The sequence below is a fragment of the Dendrobium catenatum genome, unplaced genomic scaffold (assembly GCF_001605985.2).
Source record: "Dendrobium catenatum unplaced genomic scaffold, ASM160598v2 fragScaff_scaffold_510, whole genome shotgun sequence".
Lineage (NCBI taxonomy): Eukaryota > Viridiplantae > Streptophyta > Magnoliopsida > Asparagales > Orchidaceae > Dendrobium > Dendrobium catenatum.
In genome coordinates, this window is record NW_021318972.1 from 570,705 (window position 1) to 592,178 (window position 21,474).

The 21,474-nt window shown below is 30.1% G+C and overlaps 1 non-coding gene across 1 annotated transcript; it reads left to right on the forward strand.

The window, feature by feature from the left end:
- The first annotated feature begins 16,782 nt into the window (after positions 1-16,782).
- Positions 16,783-16,884, forward strand: LOC114579572. Its single transcript, XR_003700625.1, has one exon. It is a non-coding gene; the product is annotated as a U6 spliceosomal RNA (small nuclear RNA).
- The last annotated feature ends 4,590 nt before the right edge of the window (positions 16,885-21,474 follow it).

Genomic DNA, 21,474 nt, shown 5'->3' on the forward strand with positions numbered 1-21,474 from the left:
AGTCAAGAGAAATGCATAATCTTAAACCATGAAGAATAGTCTAGTTGACAGCACAGTTAATGTCACAATCCTATAAAGGGCTAGCAAAAACCATAAATAAACTACCATTGCTATCCCTGATAACCCCACCACACCTCAAGGTGGAACCAATGATAGCATTGTCCATATTCAGCTTATAAGAGTTATTAGGTGATTTGATCCAATAAATAAACCTAGGATCGGTAGAAGGATGATCAACCTCCCACTTAAGACCTAAATTAGATGTAATAAAAAACATAATTTTTAAAATTCTTGATAGAAAGAAGCTTAATAGAATAAAGAGTCAAAACCTTGTCTTTCACATTCTTAAAAATCCTATGATGGTTCATACCAACACCATTGAAAGAGAATTATTTCTATCCAACCATAAATATCACAAAAAGAGAGAAGAAATATTATTTATTATATAGCATTTAGATTTAATAAACTAATAATTAAGCATAGAATTAATAGAAAATTTAGCATTAAAGTAATTCAATTTTAAAAAGTCATCAAAATAAGTCCAGATTTTAACAACTAAAGGACCATAGAGAAAAACATGATGCATATTCTCCACAAGATAACAATATTGGCACTTGGAAGGCAAAATAAAACCTCTTTTAATTAAGTTCTCATCCTAGGAATGAACTTATGCAAAATTCTCCAAATAAAAATAGCCATAGTGGAAGGAATACTTTTATGCCAAATCATAGAAAAATATTAGTTACCTCATTCTTAGACCTAAAGGCTTGTGAATCATTCTTTAATCTAAAACCACCATCTTTGGACAAATCACATAAAAGTAAATCATTAAAGTCAGTGTTCAGGGGGAGGTTAAAAATTTGTTGTATAATAGAGTTAGGGATAACATTAGCACATTTTTCATTGTCCAAACAATTTTCAATAATGAAATAATTCACCTTAAAAGCCATAGTAGAAGAGGTGTTAATAATGGAATCAATTGAGTGAGCACCCAACCAATGATCTTGCCAAAAGAAAATGTTTCCACCACCAAGATCCCAAGAGATAAAAGTCACCACAACCCATTTGACTTCACGAAGTCTCTGCCACACTTTAGAATCACCTTTGTTAAAAACCAAGTAGTCAAATGCTTAACCACATAGTACTTAGAAAACATAAAATTAGCCCAAAGGCCAACTTTAGCACGGAAGTTACACCCCAACTTGAAAGAAAAAGCATAGGCCAAATCATGCATACTCTTAAAACCAAAGGCACCCACTTCCAACACACCACAACACTTGTCCCAAGAGGACTAGATAATTTTAGAATTATTATTATCCCCTTTCAAAAAAAATTTATTAAAAGTTTATCAAGTCTATTGCAAACTGCCTGAGTAGGAAGAAGAATTTAAAAAAACATAAACATGCAAATAACAAAGAACACTTCTGATAAGAATTAATCTGCCCCCAAAACTAAGAAAATTAGAATCCCAGGATAAAAGCTTATTCTTCACTAAGGTAATTAAATCATCAAAAAGATAAGTTTTCTTTCTACATTTAAAGAGAGGCACCCAAGGTACATAATAAGCAAATGACCATGCACAAAACCAGTTAACCCTTTAATAGAAAAAATATGGTCATTAGGGTTTTGTAATTCTTGTTAACATCATAATTCCAGGACAAACACTTATTCTTTAGTCATGTTGCTCTGGTGATAAAAAAGTTATTCTAGGGTTTAATATTTTCTTTCTTTTTCCTCTCATTGTGGACGATTTTTTTTCACTTGTGGTTTTCATTTTTTATTGTTATGATTTCCTTTAATTTTTTTTATTGTTATTTGCTTTCCTTGGTGTTCTTTTTAGTTTTCATCTTTATTCGATGCAGACTTCTTCATCTTCAAACCCGTGGACTTCTTGTAAAGCTATTGATATGGCTAAACTTATTGGCTTTTTTGGTGTTTATGGTTATGCAAACTCTCCAACTTTTAAAGAGGTGGTTTATAGAGGCTTTTCTTCCTAATCACCTAAATTTAATTTAGTGCAGATGTCCTTTAAGGGTGTGCTTGTATTGATGTTTGATGATAATGTTATTTCCTAGTTGCCCACTCCTTTTGAGTTCATGACTGTTGGCAAGTTCATGTTGTGCGGACCTAATATTGATGTCATTCGCAAGTACTTTATTAAATTGAAATTGTTTGGAAGTTTCTCTATAGGGCTTTTGAATCAACTCCATTTAGCTATAAAGCTTTCTAATGATTTAGATTATAGCTGCATATTTTTTAGAAGAACTTGTTATATTCAATCATGTCAAATTTGGTTTCTCAAATGGACACCTTTCTTTAATATTAAGGAGGAATCACCTATTCCTCCTTTTTGGGTATCTTTTCTAAATTTGAGATATATTTGTTTAATTCTAAAATATTCTTTGCTTTAGATTTGATTTATGGTAGACCATTGCAAATGGATCTAAAGACAACCTGTATTTCTTATCTATCTGTAGCACATATTCTAGTTGAAATAAATGTCTCTATAAAGCATCCTATAGAAATATTGTAGGGTTCTGAGCAAGGTGGCTACCTACAAAAAGCTTAATTTAAAATTTTTCCTATTTTTTGCAATCTTTATAGAATACATGGATACAATGTTATGGAATATTTTATTTTACATTCTCATCTTCCTAAACAAAAAGATTCATCTAAAGATACTAAAGGAAAAGATTCATTTGATTCATAATGTCCTCTAGTAGAGAATAATCATGTACAAAATCTTCAAGTGGTACTTAAGAGTAATTTTGATCTATTGGGTCCTTCACATGAACCAAATCATATTAGCAAGAGCCACACTGATGCAACTTGTATTATAGATAGTGGTAATGTTGAAATGAGTATTGGAACTCATGAGTATATCTTGAATCTTGGTCAAGGAAGTTCAAAACTTTCAAGCCCATCTCTAATTATAAATCATTGCATAGTTTCTAGTGATATCACAAATGTAGATGAGAAAATGGTTGCTATTCATGTTGAGTATAATAATACCTTCACATAGTTACAACTACCTTGCTCTATTAATGAAAACTTATCTGAATTTTACTTAGCTTGGTCTCATGATGAATGTGGTAATCAAATTATTTATGAATATATATTAAATGAATGGGAAAATGTGAAAGATGGAAATAAATTGTAAGAAGGATAGCTTGCCTAAGATGATAGTTCCTTCACTCATACTGAGGTGTTCATTAATGGTAGTAAGGTTTCTCACACTTAACATCAAAATGACAATAATTGCATTTCTTATAAAAATAAATTATTGTTGTTTCTAAAAGTTTATCTAAAGAAGATAGCATATTGGATATTGATTAGGAGTTTACTAAAGTACAAGGTAGGAAAAATAAGAACCTTATTTGGAAATCTCCTAAAAGCACCCATTCACAAACTAGTTAATTGCAACTTAATGATTAAGTATATTATTTTGAATGTTAGTGGCATTGGTTTCCTTTCCTCTAGAATTAGGGTTAAAAACTTGTGTAGTATCCATAATGTTTCTATTTTAGTTTTTCTTGGGCCTTTTATATCTTCTGTCCAGCTGGATAACATTGCTAGATTTTTGTTTTTAGTCATAATGCGGCTAATTCTTCTAATAAAATTTGGATCATTTGGAAATATCCTATTGTTATTAACATTTTGGGATATTTTACTCAAGTTATCCATTATAACATTGAGTTTGTAGTGTAAATGTTATCTCTTTTGTGTATGTTGCTTCTTTCTATATTATTAAAAAAGTTCTTTGGGAGTAACTTATTAATTTCCATGGTATAATTAATTTATAATGGTTGGTGGGTGGTAATTTTAACACCATTTCTAACTCAACTGGAATACTTGGGGGATCCAACCCTGTCTATCAATCTATAGAGGATTCAATAATATCAAAAACAAAAACTTAAATCAACCATCATGATGAAAACCCCAATGCCACTCAATTCTAAACCCAAACACTCTCAGGCATATCAAGAAGAATATTCAAAGGATGTGAATAATAGAAATGAAATACATGTAATAGGGTAATAGAACCTTAATGATAGCACTAATACACTTCCAGTCCGAACCAAATAGCCAGCAGAATGATGAAAAAACACAAACCCTACGTAGAATGGCCTACAAGCAAACCAAAAAGCCCCAACAACCCAACTAAAAAGGCCAAAATAGCTTGCCCAACAATAATAATAGGCCATAACCCCAAACAAATAGCACAAGGAAATAATATAGCCAATCATTAATGTTACCCCAAGGAGTAGAAGAGAAAAAATAGGGTTTAAATTAGGGTACCAATGATTCCAGTCATAGCTCAAACCCCTCACATCATCACACCAGATAGTGTTGAAAAGAAAAAGTGAAGATAAGAAAAAGTTTCTATCAATAAATAACACAAACAACTGTAAAAAAATTATAATACAAGGCCACCGAACAACATATAAAAAATCATCAGAAATAACAACATCATGAATAATAAGAAACCAATCATAACCAAAGAAAGCCAGAGCCAAATAGGCCAAGGGCAAGAATTACTAAGTTCTAACATAAGGTAAACCCATTTTGTCCAACATAATCATGCCTTTCAATAAATTAGGTAAATTTGTAACAGTGTAGTTAGTGAGGCAACCTAAATTACAACCAAAATTATCTAACTAATCAGCACAAGCATTACCTTCCATATGAACAAGAGAAATAATAGAGTTAACAAAAATTAAAAGCTGATTAATTTCCATGATAAGATAAAAATATCTAGGTTACAAATACTATATGTCTCCTTCTTAAGTCTATGAATACTAGAAGTGGTATCCACCTCAATCAAAATATTATTAATATAAAGTAAAAGACATAATTTAAGACCATTAAAAATAGCTAAAAGCTCAGCCATAACAATAAACCACTAATCCAACAGGCCAGCAAAAGCCATGATTATGTTCCCATGATCATCCCTGATAATGCCACCACACCAAAAAGCACCAATTTTAATCAAACCATCAACATTCAATTTTAAAGTATTAAGGGGAGGTTTAATCCAATAAACCAATTTAGGATCATCCAAAGTGTTGTTAATTTGTAGAGATATGCCAAAATTATGAGCAACAAAATATTAATTCCTAAAATTTCTTAGGTCAAGAGATTTGTAGTGAATAGATTAAACACTTTATCTTTAATGTTATGAATAATATGATGGTAATCCATATGACTATTGTTGAATAAAGATTTATTTCTAGCAATTCAGAAAAACTACATAATGAAAGAAGGAATGCCATTTATGATATGCCTTTTAGAATTAATGAACCAGGAATCAAGCAAAGTTTTAATAGACATGTGAGCACAAAATTGATTTAACTTGAAAATATCATCAAAGTAAGCACAAGTTTTAGTAGCAATAGGACCAAAAATAAACACATGATGCATATTCTCTTCATGAAAGCAGCATTGGCACTTTAAAGTTAAATCAGGCCATAAAAAAACTAAGTACTTTCATTCTCTTGTCAAGAGAAATAGGGATAAAAATTTTCATTCACAAAATCTCTCTTTCAGATTGTTCCTATAATGAAAATGTTGGGGAAATTTCTAGTTTTGCGGTTGAGCATTTTGAAAACATATTTAACAAAGATTTTTTAGAAATCAAGGAGATTATTCAGAATATGAATTATGACACTTTTACTAGGACAGATAGTCTTACCACTACATTTTTCAAAAGCCTTATATATTCTTAAGTCCTTATCTTTATGATACTATTTTAGATTTCTTTGCTGGTAACAATATTCCTACGTTCTTCTCTTATACTACTATTATTCTTATTCCTAAAATGAATGCTATTAACAATTGGGATGATATGAGCATGATTTGTCAAAATACCTTTTTAGTAAGTTTATTTCTAAAATTTTTATGAATCATTTAGCTCCTATTATTACTAAAATAATATATGCTAATCAAATTAGTTTCATTAAGGGTAAATATGTTTTTGATAATATTCTTCTTGCCCAAGAGCTTTTACATGATCTTAATGTGATGGTGAGAGGGGGGAACTTTTTTTTCTGAAATTAGATATTGCAAAAGCTTATGACAACATCAATTGGAATTTTCTTTACAATATTTTATATTTACTTTGTTTTAATTCAAATTTTATTAACCTTATCAGAAGATGCATTGAAAGACCTTTTTTCTCTATTATTATTATTGATAAAAGCAATAGATTTTTCAAAACTTCTCATGGTTTAAGATAAGTCATCCTATATCTCCTACTCTTTTTACTATTACTACAGAGTACTTATTTAGAGGCTTGCTAATCTGCTTGAAAATCACACTAACCTTTATTTTAGAACTATGGGAGGTTTACCTATCTCTCACCTATGTTTTTCTTGTGATGTTATTATTTTTTACTAATGACTCTATCAACATGATTAATATTCTTATGATATTTTATATAATTTTAAAATTTATGGCCTTTTTCTTAGCAATAATAAGAGCTGTTTCATTTTCTCTATCAAAGTTCCTCATGATAGCATAATTTTTATAAAAGGTATTACTTGCATTGTGCAAGGATCTTTATCTATTAAGTACTTAGATATTCCACTTTACAAAGGTAGTAAGTAAATTTTTCTTTTTGATGATCTCCTTACTTGTGCAAAAATGGCTTAACTCTTGGGATTCTAACTTCTTAAGTTTTGGTGGGAGATTAATCCCTATTAAAAGTGAGTTATACACTCTTCCTGTCTATATCTTTCAAACTTTACACCCAACTCATGTTGTTTGTAATCTGCTTGAAAAAATGTTTAATACATTTTTTTGGAATGGTACCAACAACAACTCTAAAATCATTTGGTACTCTTGGAGCAATTATTGTGGGTCTTAGAGGAAGGAGCCTTGGGTTGTAAAAATATGTATGACTTATCCTATGCAAATGCTTTAAAATTTTGGTTTGATTTACATGTTAAACTTTGTCTTTGGGCTAAATTCAAGTCTTCTTAGTATTGTATTGGTAAGCATCCTACTATCTGCTTTTATATTACGGGTGATTCTAGAGTTTGGAAGGTACTTTGCAATATTAAATAGATTGTTGAGCTTTATATCCAATGCGATCTTGTTGTTTCTAACTTTTTTTTTTGCAGGACCATTGGTTAGGTGCCCATTCCATTGACTCTATCCTTAATACTTTTTCTACTGTTGTTGTTAACGTGAATTACTTTATTGTTGATAATAGTTGGGATTATAATAAACTTTCTAATATGCTTCCTGAGTCTATTTTTAATAAAATTTAACATCTTCCTATTAACCTTAAGTTTGATGATTTATTTTTATGTAATCTCTCCAATAATGGTAAGTTCATATTAAAGAATGCTTGGAATGATTTTAGATATAAGATTTGTACAACTAAATTTTTCTCTATGATTTGGCATAAAAGTATTACCACTTCTATTTCTACTTTTACTTGGAGACTTGTGCATAAATTCATTCCTATTATTGACATTTTAAAAAAAGGGGTTTTATTTTACCATCCAAATGTCAATATTATTATCATATGGGGAATATGCATCAGGTGTTTATTTTTGGTCCAACTGTTGTCCAATTTTGAAAGCATTTTGATGATATTTTTATATTAAACTTTTTACTACAAATATGTCCCTTAATTCCATGCTTAATTCTTAAATGTCATTTTAGAAATGTAATTCCTTCCCTTATTTTATGGTACCAGTGGCTTGCTAGAAATTACTCTCTTTAATCATAATTACCTGAATCATTATCATATTATTAAAAATGTTAAGGACAAAGCTTTGAAGCTTTACTCTGCTAAACTTTTTTCAAGGGCTTCTTTTTTGTGGCTCAAGGTTTGGGTATCTCTTCATAAGATAATCATCCCATTGATGAGATAATATTGAATTATTGGCTTAAGACCCCTTTTAACACTTTTAAACTTAATAATAATGGGTCAATTAAAGACTTATTTTTTGTTATGGTGGTACTAACATGGTTGACCTTGGGGATCACATCATGGCTTATGTTGGCCCATTACACACTGTCATTTTTAAGAGCTTTCAAAAATTTTATAGGGTCTTAAATTATGTATTTCTCTTTGCATTACTAATATATGCATTGAAGTGGATGCTACCTATAATATTCATTGTTTAAAATATTCTAATGATAATATTTGTAACCCTATTTATTTTATACTATTAGGGAAACTAAATAACTTCTATTTCTTGTTAAGTATAACATATCTCATGTTCATAGGGAAGAGAATGCTTGTACTTTTTGGTTAGCCAATCATGGTTGCAGTTTGGATTTCATTATTAACTTTGGTGCTCTCAACCTTCCTAATACTTTGAAGGCTCATTAGATCAGATAAAATTGGTTTACCCTATGTAAGAGCTTAGGTTTTATTATGATAGGGGTCTTTTTTATGTTATCTAGTTGTGCTTTCTTGGGTCTCCTTATTTAGTTTGTTGGTTGGTTAGTTCTCCATCCATAATTTGAGTTTCAATTATAATTTCCTCTTAATTTCTCATTTCAACTGTGTTGGCTTGAGTTTTCACTACCGAGCTCTGTGGTCCTTCACTGAGCTGATGTGTTTTTGCTTTCTTTTAGATAATTTTCATCTTATCCTTATTTTTCAAATTTGTTATGATTGGCTAATTTTAAGCTATGATTGTATAAATTTTAATGTTGATAGAAACCTTATATGCTGATCATCTATTCCTGGGTGGCTCTTTTAAGTTGTTTTGTTATGGATGTTCTTAGTCTCTATTTTGTAGGGGCTATTATCCTTTCTGGCATTATAGGTTGGGCAATCTTGTTGTGTTGTTTCCTTTGTACCCCATTTCTATCTTAGTGGTTTTTTCTAGTCTCCTATTGGAGGTAAAGTGCTTGGTTTACTGTTATTTTTTACTTCTTTTGTGGGTTATTGGGTGAAGAACTATGGTTATGTGTTGCTTATGATTTCTATCTTCCATTGATCCCCCGTCTATTATATTGTTGCATTCCTATGCAAGGACTTTATGAGCCTAAGTTGGTATGTGAGTAGATTAGAGTGGCAATTAATTTTTATTCTTATTACTAATATAGATACTACATGTCTAAGCTTCAATGGACCTTTTCACCTAAATTTTCCCTTCCTATATTTTTGCTTTATATTAGTAATGACTTCTAGAGTTATAAAACATTAAATATTTTAAGCCTTATTTCTTTGGTATCTTGATTTATCTCTGGTCACTTGCATAAAACTTGGTGTTTTTTCTGAAGGGTTGTTAGCTAATATTGATTTTTTGGATGGGAGAGTTATCCCCTTCTCTAGTTTAGACAGGCTTTTCCCTATTAAATTAATTTGGAGTGTGAGGTTATTTATGTGTCAGTAGAATGTTTGCAACTTTTGTACTTCTTTTAGTTGATATGGCTTAATTTTGCATTATTCTCTATATACTACTGATTTACTAGAGGGTGTTGTCGTTGCTATGTTATTTGTTAGATTTCTATAATCTTAGTTATTGTTGGTGGGGTTTCCCGATTCTCTTATTATGTTTCGATGAACCTATGTAAATATGTATCTATGTCTTTTCTTTGGTTATCAAGCCTCATCTGAGGTATTATTTTCATCCTATTGCTTTCTGTGGTTCCCTTTTATATGTGGGCTAGTTGTGGGCTCTTGTTGTGTTTTCCATGGCTATGGATTTTCTCTAGTATCTATTTTATTTCAGCTACTTTTTGGATGTTATTTGCCTATGTTGTTCTTACAGTCCGTACATATCAATGTTCATATTATGTTATTATTGAAGTGTTGTTATTGGGTATATAACTTCATCTCTATTATGATATCATCGTACTAATGTAATTTTGCTTGGTTGCTAATTTACTCATCTACAAGTGGCGTAAGGATACTATTGAGTTAACCTACTTTATTTATATTGTTCATTTACTCTTTAGATTTTTAATTATAACTATTATAATGGTCTCAATTTAATATATTTTCCACCTTATTATTTAGTTATTCTTTACATTACTTTCTTCTGTTGCAGCATTTATTACAATGCAGTTCAAGTGTCTTACTACCTTGACTTGAAACTCAATCATTTTATACAAAAAGATTATTCATATTGTGTATTTTTGGATCTTTCTTTTTGGGTGCTGGCTCGTGGCCACCCTAGAATGTTACTAGGTTTTTATGTAAATTTTCTTAGAGGGGACTTTTCGCTCATAGGTTTTATTTTTACTTATTTTGTAGCTCTTTTAAGCAGTAGTTACTTTAGGGTCCCCCTTAAAGACCTTGTAATTTCTTTTGTAATTAATGCATAGGCCTTCCTATGGATTTTCTCCAAAAAAAGAGAAAAATAAATTCAATAAATGATGAAAAATAAATAAAAAAAATGAGATAAACTAAAACATCATTAAATATAATTAAATAAATTTAAACATAAATAAACTTAAAATTTTAAACATAAATAAACTTAAATAATTAAATATACTAAATAATTAAAAGTCAAACCTCCATAAAAGGTTTCAATAAATAATAAAGTAAATTTTGCAACTCAGGTTCCTAAGTTTATATTTTTTATGATAGCAATTATTATTGATTGCCTCTTTATTTCTACTAGTACTTATAATGCATATATGTTTGTATATTGACTAACATTTTAGGTACAACATATATTATTCTTTGGGGACTCAAAGCTCAAGATTTTGTAGAATAGGTTATAATGAAAGAGCTAGTAATTTTCATTTATTTGTTTATAATTTATTGAGTCAAGTCCTGAAAGAGTATATGCTAGCCTAATGATCGTGCACATATTCACACAAGGGGAGTAAAAATAGATTTAAACATTTAAAATTTTCTATAAATCATACTATACAATAGGTATCGTATTGGATGATATGTTATTACATAAATTAATTAAAAAAATTATTTATCTAAAAAAATAATTTTGAAATATAACTAATCGTATAATATGAACACCATATCATTAGGGATCTCTTCTATTGATAATCTGCTTAATACTCACACTACTAGTGCTTGTAAAGTTACTAATTTTATTAATGATGGTATGTGGAATATGGATTATTTTTCTTAGATGGTGCCTGACTTTGTCATTAATCTTATTTTGAAAGTTGCCCTCCAATTGGATCAAATGGACTGCATTTTGTTCAATAAATCTAATGATGGTTGTTTTAATTTCAAAGAAGTTTGGTACTCCATTAGGAACTCATATGAGAAATCTAAGATTTTCTCTTCCATTTGGTATAAAGGTATTCCTGTCTCTTATTATATTCTTACTTGGAGAATTTTGAACAACTACATTCATGTGGATACTATTTTAATCAAGAGGGGTTTAAACATTGTTTCTAAATGCCAATGTTGTTTTCACTTTGAGAACATAAATCATGTAATTCCTAATAGTCCTATTGCCATGAAAGTGTGGTTATTTTTTGATAATTTTTTTAATTATAGTTTTGTTATGATTATTATAATATTAGGAGTATTATGCAAGATTGATATGTTGCAAAATATTCTTCCTCTTATTATTTGTTGGTATCCTTGGAAAAGTAGAAATGAGTTGAAACATGATAACATTACCATGAATGCTTTGAGTGTTATTTTTAAAATTAAGGATAAAATGAGACAGTTATATTTGACCAATTTTATTAATGGGAGTAATTTTAATGGTTTTTTTGAAATTGTTGAGCTTTTTTATATTAATATTTCATCTAATTTCTATTTTTGTAAAGATACTATTATTAAATGGATGAAAACTCCCTTTTGTGTTCATAAGCTCTTTATTGAGGGTTCTTTTAATACTCTTAGTGCTGGTTGTGGTGAGCTCATCTATGACTTTAATGGTGATATTATTGTGGCTTTTGCTTGTCCCTTACATGTTAAGAATGATATTATGGCTGATCTTCAAGCTTTAAAGTATGGTGCTTAATTATGAATTTCTTTAGGGATTACTAATATTGGCTTGAAGTTGATTCCAAGCATGTGATCCATTATATTAATGGGATTATTAATGGCAATCCCTTTTACTTCTACCTTATCAGGGAAATTCATCAATGTCTTTCTCTCATTATCTATTCTATTTTGCACATCTACAGGAATGTAATTCTGCTGCTAATTTTTTAGCTAACAAGGGTTTCAATTTATTGAACTTTATGGATTATGTGCGAACTTCCAACCATGGCAAACTTTTGGGTTTAGCAAAACTTTGTAGTATGGGTCTTCCTTAGGTTAAAATCTCCTAATCTTTATGGGTGTTGGCTTTGGTGTTGTTATCCTTTTTCGTTTTTTTTTTCGGGTGTGTTTGGGCTTTGGGCCCTTCTATTCAAGAAGCACCTTATATTTTTCTTGGATTACATTTTTTTTCAGAACCTCTGGTCCTTTTCTGCTCATACGGGACATTTAATTAGTATTTTCGATCAAGGATCTGGTAACTGCTAGAACAATTTTGAGTGTATAAATTATGGTGATATTTGTTCTTTTAGCTCAAAGATGTTAATTAGTCATTATAAACATTTTGAGGGCTAAAACTTTACTAACTCTTGCAATCTTCATTTTCATGTTTTCATCCCTTCTAACTATATGTTGGTTGGTTGTATGCTTCATAGTTATATTCACTTTTCCAGCAAACATTTTCTTAAAGTTCATTAGGGATGTTAAGCCCTTATGAACTACTTCAGAGGCTAACCAAGAGGGGGGGTGAATTGGTATTTTAAAAACTTCTCAATCAAATCATGAACTTAATCCAAAACATAATTCACCATAAGAAAAATAGAGTGCGATAATTAAATGAGTAAGTAAGAATAAAGGAAAGAACACACCAAATTTATAGTGGTTCGGTCAAACCTTGACCTACGTCCACTTCTCGGAGGCACTATCTGAGTATTGGACTAACTTAGTGTCTCTCCTTTAGCCCCCAAAGCTAGGAAAATAAGCCCTTATAAAACACTCCTTTTCACCAACCCCGGTGTGGTAGAGAACCGACTCCTTTTGCTTCCTCCTGAAGCAGGCAGAGAACCTCGATCAATTATTGAAGAAGACCTCCCTTGAGCCTCTAAGAATGAGGAATGATGATTGGAGAAGACACCTTTGACCCTTGCTTGGAGCAACCCTTGTGAAACCCCCTCACAAGTTCCTCCCTCCCTCTCCCTCTCTTCCACTCCTCTAGGCTCTCTCAGGCCAAGGCTACAGTAAAAGACTTTTATGCTTGAGAAAACATGAGTCCTTTAAATAGATTTTTAAGAACTGACTTTATCGTCAAGGATGATATTGCTATCATCTTGTACAATTAGTACAAATTAAGCTCAATCAGTCTGGATGACTTGGGATGATTAGAAGATTTTTTGTTCCTATCATCTAGGACGATAATATATTGTCCTATACGATCAGTAAAAATCATGGAATATCATCCAGAACATCGCTCTGAATGGGAGTCTAGACGAAAACAAAATGACTTGATCATCTACACCAATCTCATGATCGTCATGTCCGATTAGTTCAAATGAAAAAGCATCCAGAACATCGCTCTGAATAGACTATGTATGATTTTTGGTCGTCTAGGAGCAATTAAGGTTTTTGAACTGATCATCCTGCCCGATCCTACGATCGTCCAGGACAATATGATCAAATCAATCAACCTTAATTACTTTCCTTAACGACTAGATCAGTTTAGGTATAATTGAACCCCATCATCTAGGCTGATGTTCTGGATGATGATTAAAAACTAAAACAACCTAAATAGATATAGTGGCTGATTCTTTCTAATTTGAGCATATCATCCCAGTCGATACAAAAATTGTCAAGGATAATATGCTTAATAATGGCTGCCTTAACCATGATACCCTAATTAGGTTTTCTATTTTTGATTGATTTTCCAAGACAATTTTTGGATCGTCTTGAATGATGTTAGCAAAATCAAAAAACTTTAAGTCAGATAGAAAAAATTCACCCAAGTGTGTGTGTCTACAGGGTTACTTAGCATCATGCACCACAAAGATTATAATTGACTCAAGAAAGGGAAAAAATACATTACAAACTGACTCAGACCTAATCTACTCAATCTTGAGCTGGCTTTAGTTGCACTTGATCTTGTTGACCTGAAAAGTTAGTGGGCAAGGAGTCATAAAAAAAATAAGAATGTTTTCTATCATTAAAATTCTAATTCATAAAACCAGATTTGCAACATTTTCTATTTTGGATCAGATTTGAGCCGTAGGTGTGCTGCAGGCGTGGTAGGATTAGTTATGTTTTAATGCTAGGGATGTTTTACTGGGATATAGTATTTGGTATTCTAATGGTGAAGTTTATTATCTTCCTCTTGTTTACTAGTTTACCTTTTTATTTGTTGGTGTTTGTCACCAATGGGACATTTATAATCTCTGTTTCCTTAGTCATCTTTGGATGATCAGTTGGTTTTTTCCTTTTTTTTTCACTGGCTTAGCTTGAGTTTTCCACTTTCTCATGGTGGTGGACTTGGCATTCTGCTAATTTTGGTCCTCTGTTCTGGAGTTTGTTATATTCTTTCAAGGATGTATTGGGTATCATGGATTCAACTTGCTCCTTGTTGTTTATTTTGGTATCAATGCTGACATGAATTAGAGGTGTGGGTTGTGGTATTCTAGTTTAGTGTGCCAATTTTTTTTCTTGGTACTGTAGCTTAAAGTTGTATTCTCTTGTAACTATTTCTCCTATTAATATTGTTTTTATTATGTTTTTTTTGCTATTACCTTTATCGTTGCAGCCTCTTTCTGCAGGTTTTAGGAGATTTGTTCTCATTTTATGCAGGGTCATTTTTTGGTCAAGAAGAATGAGCTGATTGGGTTTATCTTTTCTTCTCCATTTTTGCTTCTGGTTTTGTACTTCATAGAATGTTATTAGGTATTCATGTACTATTGTTTAGTAAAGGCATCTGGCTCATATATTCTTTTTTAATTTTCTTTGTTGTTATTCTGAGCAGTAGCGAGCTGGAGGTTCTTTTAAGGACCTTGTAATCCTTTTTGTTAATTAACATGTAGGCCCAATGGTGGGTTTCCCTTTAAAAAGATATTGGATGATCTGTTATAATAAAAAATCCTGACATTCATTAATTTTGGAAAAAAATTGCATTTAAATTGTTTTTATATTCATATTATAAGAATCTTATTGTATTGTACAAAGTTTAAAATATTGCCCATTTTAATCATGTGATTAATCAACAGAATATATTTAATTTTGATATTTTGATCCTACTATATGATTTGGATCATATTGTATGATTGACATAAATGATATTTAGTCATCCAAGAATTTTTCCTATAAGATTTGAACTAAACGTATTATACAACTATTCATTTATAATATTGATAGTAGAATGCTAATAGGAAAAATTGAACTAATTATATTGTATGAATATTCATTGTATTGATGATCATGCAGCACTAAAAATTCAAATTTTGTATATCGTACTGGAAGAAACCTATGATCATATCGTACAATCTTTGATGGATGAATTGAGTTTTTAGGGTTTTTTTAAGCTCCCTATTTAAGCTTTCCCACTTTGTAATAGTCATTTTAGCATTCATTAAGGTGTTTTCTTCTTAAGTAAGCTTGAATGGAGAGCTTAGAGCTTGTCAAATAAAGAATGGAGTTTGTGAGAGATGGAGAAGATCCTTGTGAGTTTTAATGGAGTGTGAGAGGGAGTTCCACATGATTGCTCTATCAAACTTGACCCTGAGTTCCTCCAAGTTCTCTGCCTTTATGAGGATGGTGAAAAAGGATTATAGGTTCTCTGCCTTCACTAGGAGGATGAAAAAGGATTCCAGGTTCTCAGCCTTCACCAAAAGGGTGAAAAATAATTCAAGGTCCTCTATCGCACCGGGTTGGTGGAAGAGATTTTGTAAGGGCTTTTACACCTAGCTATGGGGGCTACAGGAGAGTCACTAAAGGTCTTAGTGTAATACTCAGAGACAAGAGCTCTAATAAGTAGACGTACATCATGGTTTGGCTGAACCACTATAAAATTCTGGTGTGTTTGTTCTTATTTTATTTTATGCATTTTACTTTTTCATATTTAATTTATGTGATAACTACTTGGTGAAAATTTTAAAAATAATGTTTTATTGTACTAATTAGAATAACATCATCATTATTATACTTATTTTTAAGTTTATTAGTTTCTGCTTCGGGTGATCAAATTATTTATTTCAAGGTATTAAAAAATTACAAAACATTTTTTATGATAAACAAATTTTAAAATTATTAATTCACCCCCCCCCCCCCCCCCTCATGGGGTACCTAGGGCTAATTATGTGAGGTTTAATAACATTCTCAAATTTTCAGTAAATAAATAGATAAATTAAATATCAATAACAACAACATCAATCCTTTATCCCACTATGTGGGGTCGATTACATAAATAATTTTACTCCATTGTGTCTTATTAAGGGTCAAATTATCATTTAAATCTAAAAAAGAATGGTTATTTCTAATATTTTTTAACCAAGTCTTTCTAGGTCTACATCTACCTTTCTTAACATAGGCCAAGTCTAATACATATACTTTCCTAACCAGGTCAAAAGGCTACCATTTTATGTAAACAACAATATAAGCCAACTCTCTCTATTATATTTTCCACTAGAGCTTCTTAAACCTTTTCACATATTTGCTAATTTCTTATATTGTCTTTAAGAGTAAATCCACTCATCCACCTAAGAAACCTCATCTTTATAACACTTAACTTAATAATAAGCTTCTCTTTTAATGGCCAACATTCTATGTCATAAATCATTGCAAGTCTCATTGCCATTTTATAGAATTTTCTATTCAAAGACATCAATAAAATTAAAAAGATACACAGATGATTACTATAGCCCTGCGCAAGGATAACATGCATAAATCAACAAATTGACCAAATTTTTTAACATTGCCATTGCTGTGTCCCAAGTTTTTGATAAGAGAAGTGGAGGACTGTGTTAGGAAGTTAACAACCAATATAAAACTTATCGACTAATCATTACTTAAAATAAAAAAATAATAAATTAAATAAAAGTTAATTAAAAATAAAAGAAAATAAAAACTTCATATAAAAAATTAAATTAAAAATCAAATAAAATAAATTTTACTTCATAAATCCTAAAAAAAATTAATCCAAAATGATTAAAACAATTTCCTTAAATAAATAATAATAAATAGATAAATTAATAATAAATATATTATTTAAAATAAGAAAATAAAATAAAAATAATGGATTTAATAAAAATAAGGCTTTATGTATTTACTTTATACTTTATATTGAATGAAATACATCCCCTTAGAAGCCTGGGAGTTGTTAATTAATGACCTTAAGGGCACTTAAGTTATTAATTAACATAATCATTTAAAACATAAAATAAATGACATAAACATTTAAAAACAAAACAAAAGTAATGTTATAGATCTTAAACTTAAATTAAATCCCTTTGTCCTGCAACACAAAAACTTAATTTATTTATTATTCAGTCATCAATCAATTGAGGATATAACTAAGCAACACAGCTTAACACGCACATTAGATTTTCTTGCTAGGATAATCAGCCTTAACTTAGGTTAGGAAGGACGTTATGGTGTGGGTGTTTACTTTCCTACACACTATTATGGGTTTTTACTATCTTAGTGGATGTATGATGCCAATATGAGTGTTAATTTTCATTGCATCTCTATGATGTAGCTTTTGATGATGTAGATGATATATATACCTATTTTTTATATTTTAACCCCTATAAAAGTATAGTCTATTTTTCTTTTAAATTTATATATATATATATATATATATATATATATATATATATAATTGTATAGAGTTGTAAATTATAAGGAGTTGTGAATTTCTAAAGTAAATTTCTTAAAATATATAAGTCCAAAGAATGCTTCTTTTTTTAAGATAATTTGTTTTAGTATTTTATTGATTCTTGTTCGTACTTGGAGCTTTTTCATTTTTAAAGAAGCAACCATTTGCATTAATAACTAAAAAACAACCAAAATAAACTACAAACAACTAACATCAGATTCCTCCTTTAACAACCTGGTAAAAGAAGGAGGAACCTTATTCATACGAATGTCATCCCAAATAAAAGAACTAAAAGTAGCATAGTTAGCACATAAATCCACTAATTTATTACTATTTCTATCTATACAATTGAAAATCACATGATTGAATTTCTTAATGAAAGAAAGAACTTTCGATTCTTGGACACCTTTCCTTAGTGCATTATGGAGAAACTTAATTATGTTTTCATTATCAGCTTCAACGATAAAACCCTTATATGAGAACATCTAATCTTTGATAACTTCCTTTAAAGACTGAATAGAAAAAAGTTCCAATCGGGAAACATCCCAATGAACACAAGCCTTTCACAATGTTAAGAAAAATCTACCTTCATAGTCATGGAACACCCGACCGATCCCATCTTTATAAAAAGATAATAAGGATGCATCCAAATTCACTTTGATCTACTCAGGTGGAGGAGGATGCCAATGATTATAGAATATCTTAGAAAGCTGATTAGCATCCTAGTTCCCCGGTCTATAATCATAATAAGAAGAAGAAACTATAATATAGCTAACAGATTTAACCACAATCGCCATTGAAGTTTCCTCACTACCTCTAAGAACCAGCTCATTCCTTGTCTTCCATGAAAAGTAAACTGCATTGCAATGTAGTCTAACTACCAATGTGTTCTGAATAGCAAGCCACCTACAAGAATCTTCTAAAGATTCAAATGACTGAATTCTAAAGCCCCATTTATCTATGTGCTGAAATACCTCCTTCAGCTTCTTAAATTTGATTGTAATATAAACAATGTCTTCAGCTTCATCATATGTTCTTGGATAGAGGATTCTACCTTGTAATCTTCTCAAAAATATAAAAGTTGGAATGGCATTATTAAAAATTTTCCACCAGAAAGTTTCTACGTGAGGTAGTAGTTTATCTTTTTTCATCCATTCCCAATTTTGAAAATCAGGATATGTTTGAGGCAATACATCAAATGCTAAAGCAGAAATAGTCTTCCCTATTTTCTAATGAGTGAGTTCCATCCTGTCTTCCATTTGATCCAGTGAAATATGTATCTTACAAATAAGGTTCACAAGTTTAGCCCCAAAGAACTTACTTAGTTCACCTGTATTCCAGCTATCCTCAGTAATAAGCATATTCATTGTCCGCACATTACTAAATTGTGGTTGCATAAACATAGACCACATATTAATACTTTATCCATGGTTAAAGTGTCTTTGAAAACATCAATAGCTTTACCATTAACAATGCTCCATCTAACAATTGGTTTGAGAAATCTTCCACCATCATTAATCAGTCTCCAAGACATTGATCCTACCTTCTTCGGAGCATCAAAATCACCCAATAAACCATACTTCGGATATAAATAGGCAAACATACTTATTATAAACTTATGTCATTATTTAGGTGCTGAAATCAAAGATTGTAGTCAGTGGAGCTTGACTTACTTTACTTTATAGTAGATCCTATTTTTCATATTATATGGCACTTACCACAAACTTAATTTCATTACATTATTATATATTTACTTTCTTTGATCAATTGCTTGCTTATACAAGTTTATAATTAGAAATTGCATGCTTTTCCTAAATTTGTTTGTGGTGCATATCGTTTTGCTTTCACATATATGTTATACTCCTATGATTCTATGGTATATGTAATTTTACACTCCAAAAACTATACCTTTCATGTATTCATAGCATTCATGTTTACTTCTCCTACCACGTACACAAAATAACACAGAAAAGCTGATGAAACCCTAGTGACAAGCTAAAATATGTGGTCGAGTCCATTATTCTTGTTAGTATAGGGCTGTTAAGCTACTATATTTTCTTAGAAAGTTGGACATATAGATTTCCATTAATTACATATAAAAATATTAGAAGTTAAAGCACAATGTGTTTTAAATTGCATAAGCTAGGTGCATTTAATGTCTAGCATCTTTAAACACATAATTTAATTCACTAACTTTAAACCTTTATTCTTACTTAAACAATACATTTTATCTTACAATGATGAGACTTTAATGCATGGTTTTATAAAATCTTTTAGTTTGTTAGCTGGTTATCCACTCTAGGTAGATGTAACTCTAGTTTGCACTTTTGCTCAATTCTTGTACTTCTTTTATGAATTATTCTTGTTATTTATTAAATGATCAACATAAACCTAAACAAAATTCTAATCTAAATTGAGAAAACCCAACTTTAGTATAGGTTTGTGTTTTTTAAATCCCAAAATCTCAAGCACTTTTTAACTTCTCTCCAAATGAATTTAAAAATAAGTGTTGAAAACATTGATCCCTTCCTTATTGATAATTTCTGATTGAAAATTCCAGTCTACATTATTTTTAAATTACTATATATTTAGTCATCACTTTAATTTTAAGTTTTTCTAGGAGATTCTCCTAAGATTTAACTAACCATGAATGTTTTACTTTATGGACCTTTGCTAAAAAATAAACCTTACTTTTGTTCACTAGAGTAGAAGAAAATCTCTTAGTGTATAACAATACCTATCCTAGTTATTTTCATTTTAAAAATTATAGTCAATTTTAAACTTGTCTTTCAATATATCATAATATTTCTATACTACATTTGATTATGAAAATATACACCTTATTTCTATTCATAAATTGATAGTCATATACCATCTGGCCTCTTAGATGGTATGATGTTAGCTATGTCAATTTAATTCTAGAAGTATAAAGAAAAATTTTGTGGCTATATATTTTCCAATATGGATCAAACACCATAATTTTAAAATCAACTTTAAATAATTATTAATTCTCCTTACCTTAATAAAAATGATTAAGAAATATTTTTAAGAAGAACATGACTATGTGGCATGGTCCTTGATCATAAAGTTCAATAAAAATATGTTGACTTTAAAGTTCTTGGGTGGTTATCTAATATAACTTATATTTATGCAGCATTATCAATTATTATTTTTTATTAACTTTTTACTTGATTTTATATTTGTCCATTTCACTCTTTTATGTGTGTGTTAGTTATCTTAACAACCTTTACACCTAAGACACATACAAATAAATAGCAGAGAAAATAAAAATATACATTTTAGAGGTTGAAGATCCTACCTTAAAATATTTTGAGTTTGTATTTTTTTCACTATATGGTTAACTTGAGCTTCTTGGATCATGGGCTAGTTTAATAATCTTCAATTATTAGCCACCTTTTAAGTCTAATACACTTTATAGTGTCCATAATCTTTGAATTTTCTCTTTTGATTTGTACTTGAATTGATAGTATACAATCCCATATAAATCTATATTAACATTGTTTGCTTAAATAAGATCATGTTTGTAATCATAAAAACATTTTCACGCAAATTAAGGTTCATGGGTTTAATAATACTCTATTCTATGGTTGTTGAGTATAGTTGAGCTAGTAGTCAAATAGGTTGAGAACTTATGGTCCTTTCCTTATAGATAAGGTGGGAG